This window comes from Periplaneta americana, chromosome 11 (genome assembly GCF_040183065.1).
Source record: "Periplaneta americana isolate PAMFEO1 chromosome 11, P.americana_PAMFEO1_priV1, whole genome shotgun sequence".
NCBI lineage: Eukaryota > Metazoa > Arthropoda > Insecta > Blattodea > Blattidae > Periplaneta > Periplaneta americana.
Window position 1 is genome coordinate 50,101,615 of NC_091127.1, and position 14,354 is coordinate 50,115,968.

At 37.1% G+C, this 14,354-nt stretch overlaps 1 protein-coding gene across 1 annotated transcript in view; it reads right to left on the reverse strand.

The window, feature by feature from the left end:
- LOC138708518 (secreted protein C-like) overlaps positions 1-14,354 on the reverse strand; it is a 1,615,872-nt gene that overhangs the window by 863,676 nt on the left and 737,842 nt on the right. The window lies entirely within an intron of this gene.

Genomic DNA, 14,354 nt, shown 5'->3' on the forward strand with positions numbered 1-14,354 from the left:
AATAAATAAGATCAACACTACTCGCACGAACATAAAATTAATGTTTAGTATCCGAACGATTTCCTTTCATGTTTCCTGTGGGAAAAGCCATGTGTTCTGTGCATGCATGATCGTCCAATTGTTCATACAGCTCGTGGTCAATAAAGTTTAAAGACGTTGTCATAGAATCTTTATTGAGTCTCGCAGGAATTTCGAAAGGGGACTTATTGACAATTCCATATTTTATGAGCTCGTACTAACCAATGAAAGCTAGGCTATAAGAACTGAACAGAAGACCACAGACAAACCGGATGCAACGTTATCTGCTGGAATGTATTATTGTACTCCATTCTGTACTTTCATAGTAACTACTCTTGTAGATAGAACGATATACTCTAATCTTCCACCACAGGACATCGTGATTGTCATAGTGGAGAGAAAAATAACCAATTATTTGAACAAGTGAACACTTCAGATAGTACAGCACTCCGACTACGCTCGCTAGTAGTGTCCGGGCCGTACCGAGTCATGTCAAAAAAAAGAGAATCGAAATGTTGATAGTAAAATGCATGACTACTATATATCTGAATAATTTCGAGGGAAAAATTGTTCCGGAGCCGGGTATCGAATCCGGGACCTTTGGTTTAACGTACCAACGCTCTACCACTGAGCTACTCGGGAACTCTAACCGACACCGATCCAATTTTTCCCTCTATATCCACAGACCTCAAAGTGGGCTGACAACCGTCAAGCAACCAACTTCGAGTGCACACTAACTCCGTGTGACTTAAATTGTGGTTTTCTGTTAACGAACAGTGACGTGTATTATGCAAATCAAGATTTTCAGGTATAACTCCCTGTAAAGTTGATTTGAATAATTTCGAGGGAAAAATTGTTCCGGAGCCGGGTATCGAACCCGGGACCTTTGGTTTAACGTACCAACGCTCTACCACTGAGCTACTCGGGAACTCTAACCGACACCGATCCAATTTTTCCCTCTATATCCACAGACCTCAAAGTGGGCTGACAACCGTCAAGCAACCAACTTCGAGTGCACACTAACTCCGTGTGACTTAAATTGTGGTTTTCTGTTAACGAACAGTGACGTGTAAAATTGGATCGGTGTCGGTTAGAGTTCCCGAGTAGCTCAGTGGTAGAGCGTTGGTACGTTAAACCAAAGGTCCCGGGTTCGATACCCGGCTCCGGAACAATTTTTCCCTCGAAATTATTCAAATCAACTTTACAGGGAGTTATACCTGAAAATCTTGATTTGCATAATACACGTCACTGTTCGTTAACAGAAAACCACAATTTAAGTCACACGGAGTTAGTGTGCACTCGAAGTTGGTTGCTTGACGGTTGTCAGCCCACTTTGAGGTCTGTGGATATAGAGGGAAAAATTGGATCGGTGTAGGTTAGAGTTCCCGAGTAGCTCAGTGGTAGAGCGTTGGTACGTTAAACCAAAGGTCCCGGGTTCGATACCCGGCTCCGGAACAATTTTTCCCTCGAAATTATTCAAATCAACTTTACAGGGAGTTATACCTGAAAATCTTGATTTGCATAATACACGTCACTGTTCGTTAACAGAAAACCACAATTTAAGTCACACGGAGTTAGTGTGCACTCGAAGTTGGTTGCTTGACGGTTGTCAGTCCACTTTGAGGTCTGTGGATATAGAGGGAAAAATTGGATCGGTGTCGGTTAGAGTTCCCGAGTAGCTCAGTGGTAGAGCGTTGGTACGTTAAACCAAAGGTCCCGGGTTCGATACCCGGCTCCGGAACAATTTTTCCCTCGAAATTATTCAAATCAACTTTACAGGGAGTTATACCTGAAAATCTTGATTTGCATAATACACGTCACTGTTCGTTAACAGAAAACCACAATTTAAGTCACACGGAGTTAGTGTGCACTCGAAGTTGGTTGCTTGACGGTTGTCAGCCCACTTTGAGGTCTGTGGATATAGAGGGAAAAATTGGATCGGTGTCGGTTAGAGTTCCCGAGTAGCTCAGTGGTAGAGCGTTGGTACGTTAAACCAAAGGTCCCGGGTTCGATACCCGGCTCCGGAACAATTTTTCCCTCGAAATTATTCAAATCAACTTTACAGGGAGTTATACCTGAAAATCTTGATTTGCATAATACACGTCACTGTTCGTTAACAGAAAACCACAATTTAAGTCACACGGAGTTAGTGTGCACTCGAAGTTGGTTGCTTGACGGTTGTCAGCCCACTTTGAGGTCTGTGGATATAGAGGGAAAAATTGGATCGGGGTCGGTTAGAGTTCCCGAGTAGCTCAGTGGTAGAGCGTTGGTACGTTAAACCAAAGGTCCCGGGTTCGATACCCGGCTCCGGAACAATTTTTCCCTCGAAATTATTCAAATCAACTTTACAGGGAGTTATACCTGAAAATCTTGATTTGCATAATACACGTCACTGTTCGTTAACAGAAAACCACAATTTAAGTCACACGGAGTTAGTGTGCACTCGAAGTTGGTTGCTTGACGGTTGTCAGCCCACTTTGAGGTCTGTGGATATAGAGGGAAAAATTGGATCGGTGTCGGTTAGAGTTCCCGAGTAGCTCAGTGGTAGAGCGTTGGTACGTTAAACCAAAGGTCCCGGGTTCGATACCCGGCTCCGGAACAATTTTTCCCTCGAAATTATTCAAATCAACTTTACAGGGAGTTATACCTGAAAATCTTGATTTGCATACTATATATCTTTCACGGACAATTCGCCTACTTAGGATCAGAGAGGCGTATCTACGAAATCATAGTTTTGAGATAAACGGACTTAAAGGTTTGCTTTTGGAAATTGGACACTTTGTAATATTTTTCATCTAGTATTCTGATGTTAATCTTTATTACACTTAATGTTATGATGTTATGACTTGATAGTGTTATTCCTATGCCATTTAATAAGTTGCAATAAACTATTATTTTAATTTATGTATGTAGATACATTTGATTCTTAACAAATTCAAAATTGCAGTTCATCTTACGGCAATCAAACAAGAACATTACAGTATTAAGTAACATTATACTGCGTTCTATAAAGTCTGACAGGAGATGTGAACATTGTCGGCACAGGTAGGAAGGAGGATAATAGCTTAACAACCAATGGCAGAGATCACAACCCACGCGTATCTTGAAATTGGGCGGTCTGAAGCGTTCTGTCTGCCCAATGCCAAGAGAAGCCTTGGACTGTGGCCTCTGCCATTGGTTGAGTAGAAATTATGCGCCTCCCTACCTCTGCCGACAATGTTTACGTCTCCTGTGAGACATTATGCAACGCAGTGTACAGATCTAATTTCATTGCAGCTACTGATCATGAATTGTATAAACATGAGTCTGTGAGATTCAGAGACTGAAATACAGTAATAAAGACTCCTCTCCAATACAGTTGGTTTTTATACATACCAGTGCAAAACAATAATGAAAGTCCATTAATAGTTTTTATAAACGTTTTTAATCTACAGGACTTTGAACTTGAGATAATAAATGATGAGGTAAATGGCATTACAGGTTTTTTTATCTAACAAACATAGTACAGAATTGAATTTAAACAAGTATGGTCAAATTCAACAGTGTACATAAATGAAATATTAAGCATACAGAGAAATAACTTATTACAGTTGTATGAACACTTTTTGATAATTAAATTAAAATTAATATAATCACGATACACGGTCGAACATCTGAACCAGCGTCGTGGTATTGCCACTGAAGATGGAGGAGCATTCCTCCGAAACATGTCTGGTTTTTAACTGATTATATTAATTTTAATTTAATTATCAAAAAGTGTTCATACAACTGTAATAAATTATTTCTCTGTATGCTTAATAGTACAGAATGTTCAGCTAAACAAAATTATTTATTAATAATACCGTATTATTTAGGCCCTACTACATCGTTCATTAATTGATACATCTAAACTTAAAAAATAAGAATTAATAAAGTACAGAATATAGTTAAATGAACATTACATAGTTCACTGAGAAACTAATAAATTAATACCAGAATAATAATACTTCCAATTGATTTAATAAATCAGTAATGAAAACTAAAATAAAACTGGCTATGTATTTTACTCCTAGTTATCATCCAGCCTCATCCCCCACGAGGTCAGAAGTGTTAAGACCCTGGTAGAATGCATGGTACCTAAGAGGTTTATATCCTTATGACCAAATCTAGAAAATCTTTTTTTTTCTTCTGCTTATGCAGAGGGGGCCATCATAAGTGGGGCAAAGAATAACTTTATTTTCAGACTCTTTGATGATATTCGTAGACCAGCTCCTATCTGGGTTCATAGAACCTGGGAATGCGTCATTGTAGAAATATTAGTAAATTATCGTGCAAGGAACTTTTTTCCGATATTTCATCTAAGTCATCTTCAACCAGGTTACAGTATCGCCATTTTCTGCAGTTTTGTTATCATTTATCATCTTCTTATGGAGTTGGCTGAAATATAAAAAGTGAGTGTTATCCATCTTTATTACCATATGTTTGTCTGATCTCATTCTCACAATAGTATACCATCCAGTAGAATCGAATACATCCACATGTTTATTTCTTCTTTCTATGTTAGCATGGACAGAGTCCACTTCCATACGTGAATGTCAGGACTCGAAGAAACACTGGTTAATGATAGGAATATCCATTACATTCACTGCAAGTAAACACATAGCACTGAAGTTGACATTCCTATTCTGCCCCCACATATGACGGAAAACAAGGTTACTTCTGTCCAACCTCTTTCATTTTTAGGAAATTCTATAAACATGAAGCCACATCTATCAAGTCTCTTTTCGTCCCACACGAAGGAATAAGCTTTGTTTACCTCTACACTAGAACATTAAGATTATAAACAGATGATTTCCTCTTCCAGAAAATTGCCCTTGAATTTATTTTTGGACATGAAAACACAGCTTCCAAGTCAGTCGAATTGGACTAACACACTTTTGCCTTTTTTATCTTTTCTTTCTGAACATTTTTTGAGTCTCTTGCCATTTCTTTTTTTTTAATGTGATATCCCTATTCCATTTCCAAAACGTCGTATTTTTTTTTTCTGGAGAAAGATATACAAATTTTAGACACTTATCACGCATATCATTTCGAGGCCTATGAAATTTCAGATTGAATTCTGTTTTGAATATTTGCCAATAGAATCATAATTTCTCTGCTACCCTCCCTTCTGCATGACACTCTCCTTGATACAAATCATCATTTAAATTAATACATTGCTGAGAAAGAACATGGGTAATAGTCGATACGTTTAAGAAGAATGGCGCAAATCACAGCTATTTTTCTAGGATCAGAGAAATGTAAGCGCTGTTACGTTTCAAATATTACATTAACTAGCATTGCTTTTTAGAAACCAAAGACGGATAAGCTCTTACGTTTGTCTGATCCGTGCTATTATTCATCAAATGTAGATACGCTAGCACCTAAAATTGGAACTAGTTAAGATACAGATACGTTTGTCTGATCCTCAGATAGACCTCAATTCCTGGTTTCTTACAGTTGTGTCAGTTACAAAATGGGAAAATTGTAGATACGTCTCTCTGATCCTAAGGAGACCAGTTTTCCCAAACTATTCTTCCCAATATGATAGTCCCAGTTATGTATTATCCTAATGACCATTTCTCCCAAAACATTTGTACCAAGGGCAATTTTCCAAATCTAATATTCCTACTGTTAAATTATCCAAATGGCCATTTCTCCCAATCCACTTTTTACAAGTACATATTGAGTATCCATGGTAATGCTATTTAGGTGTAATGTAATACAAAATTCCAGTATAATTATGACACAAATTTTCACCTGCAGGAGGAAAGAAATTACTACTTAATAGACACGTATACTATAGAAGATAGACCTACACAAAAAATGACAGAGATTACTGGTATTGCTCTCAAAGATAGGAATGCAGAGTTAACTGCAATTACACGAGGAGTTGGGGAACAAATTACCATACTGAAAGAAAGTGTTCATTCTCATGCTTCAAACCAAGATAAGGTCAATGCAGAATTGGTGACTCAACGAATGAAAAGAATTACAACTGAATACCTAGAAATACCTCCTGCACAAGAGTTGAGTGGGTAATTTTAAGCCAACTCCCAGATGGAGAGAATCTCAAGAAATATTTACGCCGTGTTAGGAGAAGGGAACTGCCTAAAGAATCAATTAATTTAGAAGATTTAGGGGAAATCCCAAACTGTTATAAGATAACACTGGCTGGTAAGTTTCAAAAGGAAAAAGCAGACGCCGAAGCATCCATTGCTCAACTGTCACTGGGCCAGTCTGTTAAGGCAAAGCCTAAGCAAAAGTGGGTTCGTACGAACGAAAGAATAAGAAATAGTGTGCTTGATTATGATCAGTACAAAGAATATAACAGAACTCTGGATTATCTAAGATGCATTGGCCATAACTTCTATTTGCAACTGATCATGTTTTATTTCTGTGTAAACAATTTCGTAAAATTTTACGTTGTTTGAATTTTTTGGCATGAAAGAGCAAATGACTTTTGGGAAAAGTGGCCAATTTGAGAATTGGGAACTTTACTCTTGGGAAGTTGCAGTTTGGGAAAAATATCTTTGGGAAAAATTGTCATTGAGAATTACAGATTGGAAAAAATGTCACTGAACTAGTCAAATGAAACATTTACGGGTTATAAAGGGGAATTTTTATTAATCTAAAGGAAAATGCGCATTTTCAAAGATATCGTAACACGTTTTCACAGGAAAATGAAGGAGAAATATGATGTGGTCCAGAGAATAGCTTTGATGTCTACTAATTCAAGAAACGAATATATTATATCAAAGGGATAATGGACGTAACATTCAGTGGCACGAAGCACATGTCACTAATATACGAATCGTATCCCCTTAACCAACCCTCTCTAACCTTAACACTAACAGTGAGTCTAATTGACACTAATATGTCTTCTCATCAAATCCTACCTACATTGTCACATGTAGTGGCGCTATCTCTCAACAATAATAAGAATGACGCAGGAATAGAGGAAAAACAAAAAGAGATTTTTGCTGGCAACGATGCCGCAGGTAAACATCATGCTTATATGTTGGCGGCATCGTATACGTAGTTGCAATTGACACTCATCGTAACGGCACGGTTGAAAGCTATTGTACCTAATTCTCCACTTTAACGCAATGATTTACATTTCGCTGTACACTGCCAGTTCAGTTTTGGACATGTATTCAATAACGAACCAGACTAGGGTGAAGGTAGCAGATATTAAAATGCGTCATAGGTCATTACATTAATGAGAATATATTATTTGAAGAACATTTTTAGTGGCCGACTGTCTTCACAAATAAACTAAAGGCCATGCCATATAATATGTTTTTCTGAGCCTTTAATTTACTACCACCTTTTCTGAGATCTTAATATTTTTCAAGAAAAAATATTATACTTAAAATCCGATTCTGTAACAAATTGACTAATTTTATTCCAGTCTCTAATTGGAGTAGTATGCTGCCTTTAATAGTGAAGTCGTGATTATATAATATCAAATTCAGACATTTATACAGTGAATAAGAAGTCGGTATGTGGCGAGATAGTGTAAAGAAGTGGCAGTGAGCGATAGGCCCTTGTTTTCCGTGATATGCAGGGTTAATCTATACCATCGGAATTCCCTGTGGATAGCCTATGACGCAAATACATCGATACTCTAGGATGGAAATGTGAAAATCGAAGTTGCAGAGCAATTCTGCTCGTGTGTAAGGAAATTCACGCAGTCCTATAAAACAATACTAACAAGTAACACTCAAATTGACGAAGAAATGGACGCGTTTAGAGTTTCTGCCGTTCATAATTTTAATAAAAAGTGCAATGTACGCAACGACTATGAATATATATTATTGCATTTCTTACTTTCGAAACAGAGAAAAATTAAGATAGAGATGTTGCTAAAGAAACTTTTGAAATTTTTACGATATTATTTTCTTTCAGTATTACTAGTAAAGACATTTTTACATAAATACGTCTATTCTGAAAGGTCAATCCGGAGAAAGTGTAAGACAAGAAAATGTATGAGATCCAGCGCTGCCCCAATTTCAATTACTGAATGAATTAAGGAAAAGAAGGAGAAAGGAAGATGTATTAGTAAAAAGGTACACGATAATAATCGCGTCCTTGCAAGGCTCTTGGCACGCATCTTAACTCTCATATGAACTCATAGCCTAACGGCCACTGTCTCACCAATGAATTAAACTAATGAATGAATGTGGAAATGGGAGAACAAACACTTAAAAAGTATGAGGAAACGCGCCCTAGTAAGGGCAATTGGAGCTGAAAAGAAGTGTAGGCTTTTATGTGAGCTCCAAGCCTGCTGAACATTTGTCTCACTCTTATCATCGTCGTTCCAGTGAAGGAATGTTAAAGAATTTTGAAGGCAGAAAACAGAGGTATAAAAATTTGTGGCTTAGGCAACTCTGGCACTGAGCCATTTATAATAACTAAGGTACCGATCAAGTATATATATCAGAATAGGCATCTTTAGTCCGTGCGTTTTGTTTATAAACATTAACTAATTGTCGCGTGTCCCCCAGCCGACCTATCGGCTATACTGTCCTTTCACTGATGTTTTAGGTAGGAGGAGGGAAGCGCTCTTCCCAGCAGGTTGAGTTTTAGTTAGTGGAAGGGGGTAGAGTTTACTTAATCTGAAGCAAGTCAAGGCCCTATCCTGTACAGCTATACAATCTGTCCTGATACAGCTACCTTGTCCGAATCTTAATAATGTTTGGAGTGATTTGTTGTATTAAATTTTGATTTCGTGTTGAAATAGCTCCTTATAGTCTTTTACGATTTTGTTAATATGTATGTTAAAGACAATTGGTGACAGTCCACATCCTTGTTTTACTCCTTTGTTAGTTGGCATTGATTCTGAAGTTTTTTTCGTTAAAAATGTTACTTTTTGTCTTTGAATTAACATATAGAGTTTGAATACGTTAAATTATTGTTTTGGGGTTCCCTCATTTGAAAATGTTTGTCTGAATAAATATTACCATAGGCGGAGTTATGGAAGACATTGGGGGTACTGCCCCCCAAACTTGTCTCAACTCATTTTTTTTATTAACGTTAGAAAATATTGAATTCAAGAGATCTTTATTGATTTTGTTTATGATTAAATTTTTGTGCTTAAATTGATGAATTAAAGTCTTCAGATCTGGATTATAATATTTATTTTAAATTTCTGAATGTATAAAAATTTCTATACCTCATTTGAGGAACGGAAGCACTGTAATGTTTCTTTTCTAACAGCCTGTACTTATGTGTTAGAAGTCTGCAGGTGTTCAGGCCGAACCTTGGAGAAATATGAATAACATAATGCACAACAATGCAGAAAGAAGAAAAGTGATTTCGGTATAATGTGTAAACTTAGAGACGAGATTAAATAAAATAATTAGAGTTTACATTTCATATGATATCTTAAGTAAGGTAAACTCGATATAAAAGAGTTTCTGTTAGCACTGTTACGTAGTTTTATTGATGTATGCATGTGTTTCTGTGCGAGAGAGAAAAAGAGAGAGATTGTTTTAAGTTACGCCTTATTATAATTTGTAGTAGACCTACAGTTAAAGCCCTCTATCAGGCCTGCACAAGGTTTGCGCTCTCCGAGCCGGCTCACAGCTCGTGAGCGGAAGCAGAGATTGGGTACGCTCTGTATAAGGGTGGACTGGAAGAAGGGTGATCTCGTACAAAATGTACACAAAAGGAAGTACTAGTACGAGTGTTCATGAAATGAATTTCAGTTCATTATTGTATTAAAATATTTTCACAGAATCTTAATAACTTCGAAAGGTATATACATAAATATAGAACTAAAAATACGAATTCTCTGCCTTTGTCTGAACCTAATTGTAAAACCAATGCAGCTTTTATCATAGCATGAGTCAAGGTCCCAGATTATTAAACAAATTTTATTCTAATATTAATTTACCACGAATCTTCTCTAAATTAGTATAAAAATTGTATTGTATTTATAGTTTGGGTTTAAACATATTAAACACTTTTTAATCTGTATTCACTCTGAATTTTAAAATTATTTTTGTCTGTTTTGGGATCCCCTCCTGAGCAAGAGTCTTGCTCATTCAGGAGTGGGCTAGTTTGTCTTACATTGTATTAACTTGCAGTCTATTCATTTCAAACTTACTAGCAATAAAATAAATAAATAAAAAGATTAATAAATTCTAATGTACCTTACCTCATGTAATAATGCAACTTTCAACTTCTGAACCTTTTTACTGCGGTCTTCACCAAGAAAACTATCATATCTGTATATGCGGACTAGTAATGACGCATTGTATTATGTTTTCCTCTTTCTTTCGAACTTTTTTGGGAAATAAGGCACTGAGTATTGATGCCAGCTGCTGTGAAAAATAAGCATTTTCCCATGCAACATTAAAAGAATTTTCCTGATGATCACTTTTCCGTCTTTTAGATACCTCCATTATGTAGCCGTAGACAGGCAAAGTGAAATAGCTACTGATAATACACACTACACGAAATAGTTGCGTGGACTATCCGCTACCTATACTAGGCTTAAGTCATTCCGACGTACCTTTCCGGCGAGCTGTTAGACCGCTCTCCCGCTCCAAAAGAGCGCCGTTTGTGTAGGCCTGCCCTATATCTTGATCCGAAATATCGCGGATATGAATGTAATACTGTAAGAAACACGTATCCGAAAATATCTTTATTTTAATGATCATATTTCGATATACTGTACTACGGTCAAGCTAAAACGAGGGGAGGAGGTAAATGATGTCCCCAATAACCCCGTTAGGTCAAGCTTTATTACTCTACTTCCACTTCCAACGGATTCCTAACGAATATTCACACGTTTATCACTGGGATTGTGGCGCTGGAAATTAATTTAGAACACTTTTATCTCAGCCACGACACATTTAAATTTTTATTGTAGAATATAAATGCAATTATCACTACAATGACACAATAATTCTTGCAGATAACACAGAAACAACTTCGGAAACGTAATTAACAGAGTCGCAGTTTCACTTCACTTCCACTAGATGACTCTTGAGTTCCAGCAGTCGGCAGGCTATAGGCGTAGCAGGGATGCCAATATCGGCAAACGAAATGAAGGTGTGTAGCACGTTAGGTTAGGTTAGGTTTGGTTAGGTGTGTAAGATAATATGAATGTTACCACAGTTGGCGACACTGCAATCATTCTCCCACTCCACCTCAAATAACGTCACAACGACGGAATATGGCCACCTTCTTCCTTTAAGTACGACGATTGTCCTGTATCTAAGGAACCCATTTAGGGCGGATTGGGTGGGATCACAGCTCTCCCAGTGATCACATCGAGTTTCTACAGGGACATCATTTTATTTTTACTAACATTTTTAATATTAACCTGGCTATACCTTTAGAGAACCGGAAACACAAATTGCTATCCCCTTCCATGACTGTAGTTCGACGATACAAACAAATCACTTTACTAGGTATAGGAGGGAAGAAAAGTAGTTCATCCTTTTACATAAACTAGGAAATATCGCGATTTTGAGTTCGATAATTTTCATTAGGTTTTTGTTTAATCAAAATATAGTACTGTATTAAGAATATTAAGTGTTTTTATTCACGAACTGAGTTATCCATGCGAACATATTCATTATGCAGTGTATATTATACTTTCTACAGCACATTACCGTACAATATAGAGAAAGAAGTTAAATTGAAAAATAATCATAATATGAATATTTAAACAGATTTTGAAAAATGGTGGCCGTTCATTTTGATACAAGCTTCAGTTCTTTTGTGCATAATATCACACTATAGACTATTGCATCTAATTCCAATTGCCAGTTTCGTCCTTCGTACTAGTAACTCATGTTGAAATAATTCTCTATCTACTGCATAAAAGAGTACCTTACGTACTGTAAATTCAATCTTCTCTTCTGCCCGATCCGAAATAATAAAATTACTCAAACAAGCTATCTACTCTCCGTCCAAATGGTTTTGACGCAGGGTCGTAGAAAGGGGGGAAATCACGTGACAATTAATTAACGAGGCCCTTTTATTTAAGTTATTTTAAACAGTTGTATATGATTACGTAGACGTCCAATTCCTAACAGAAATTAATGTTCTGAGAAATGAGCTAAGACAGCCCAGCCACTAGTTGGCGAATAAAAGCTGGTGGGGGAAACCGGGATACGACGTAGGCAAATGGACGACAGTACCTGTACGAAAATGATTCAATATTGAAAGCTCTTTCGTCACTGGAAAACGCGAACATATTTCTAGAACGTACTGTTTACAATGACCGTAAGGCTACCATGACTGTATATGCAGTCTTGGATCTGTGTGGAAGATGGTTGAACTTCATTAGTAGAAGGAGTGGGAGTGAAGTACATTCAAAAACTCAGATACAATAAAAATTGAAGTAAAAATAAAGTGATGTCCTTGTACTACTCCACGCTAAAAAATTAAGGTATTTTCAGTGTTTGTTTTTAATTTCCTATGCTGGCAGTACATTAACCCATTTATGCCCAGATTATTTTTTTTTTATTTTTGTTTCACATATCATTTTAAGTGAGTCAGGGGAACGTTGTAAGCATGAGGAACTATGAAAATACTGGTTTTGTTACTTCGGTAAAAATTTATGGGATGGGTCGATAACGACCCACTTGGCACTTCTTTGAGAATTTGTTTATTATAATGCTTTGATGATTTCTTGTTTTATTTATGCTTTTTCATAGTATGCAACTTGTTAAATTTAAAAGTAATGTATAAACAAACCATTACCATATTAAAAACGCACACTATTTTTTTATATTTATTGAATAATAATTATAATTTCCCTGAGAGCTACATTCACATTCACACGTATTTCACATTCACAAATCTGAAAGGAAACCTTGAACTTGAAGAAATAAATAATTTGAAACACACAATAAATTAAAGTACATGACATAAGGTCCACACCTGTGGAGTAACGGTTGGCGCGTCTGGCCGCGAAACCAGGTTGCCCGGGTTCGAATCCCGGTCGGGGCAAGTTACCTGGTTGAGGTTTTTTTCCGGGCTTTTCCCTCAACCCAATATGAGCAAATGCTTTGTAACTATCGGTGCTGGACCCTGGATACTTTTCACCGGTATTATCACCTTCATCTCATTCAGACACTAAATAACATGAGATGTTGGTACAGCATCGTAAAATAACCTACCAAAAATACATGACATAAGTCCTTAGTTCTACTCATGATATGGTGCACCTCTGACATGCTTTTACATTGCCACAAATCTTGTATCGCAGTCTTTGTTGTTGGGCTATAGTGCCCACAGTGATCCTTTCTCCGGTGTTCTTTGATGGTATCGAAGGAACGAACTCGTCTTCCACTCTTTGGAGAAGTGTCATATTTTAGGCTTGCGTTATTTCGTGGCCGAAGGCGAGTGCATCTAAAGACTTTCCATATGACCGACTGACTGAGAAGCCAACCACTGTTCATGCACACATCTAATAACCATGAAAGTAATGGTATGTGCCATTTTTTCCACGTGTATCAGAAATAAGTACTCCACTCATATTGCAATTATATTTACGGAAAACATAAGGCAGACAAACTTTGATTTCCTCTTCTTGTAAAGGGGCTACTTCATGTTCGTTAGACGTGATGCTCACCTTTATTTCTTTCTCGCTTTATTGTACGTGTCGGTGGTGGGGAATTCTCAATTTCATTGGTGATAAGGTCTGAATCTTTTCTAATATCGGTGTCTCTTTCCTCATTATAAGGCTGAACAATGTCTAGTAGCTCTGTCACTAACTCTGCTGTGGCTTGTAGTTGAGCTCAGTTGGAGTCCTTGCAATCTTCACCTCCAGAATCTGCATCCGTTATCCTCAGGCAGACCAATGAATATATCTGCCCCGTATTTTGGGGTTTCGGAAGAATCAGATCTCTCCAACTATCCTAGAATTTAGATTACTGTCAGACCAGTGAATCTGAAAAGAGGGAATAATTATGATTATGGAAACTGTAATGAAGGATCTCAGTTTTCAGATGGGGCCAGTAGGGGACTCTCATGAAGGGAATAAAAAGACAAAATGGGGTCATTCTGATTGTTATTCACACTCGGCTCTCACTCTCATAGGTGCCGCTAGTGCCGAGAATTATGAACTACTTAATTCGTCAAAGACTATCCAGAGTGCATCCCAAGCAGTGAGATGTAATATTACACAAATAAAACAATGTTGTAAACGAAAGCGGTAATAAGCCTGAGATATTCTGAGAAGTGCTATCAAAATTATCATTCCCAAAAGCACTCCTAATCCTTACATAAACTTCTATTGAGGTAGTTGTTCGTAAAACATCGCTCAAAGGAAAATAATAAGAAAACAAAAT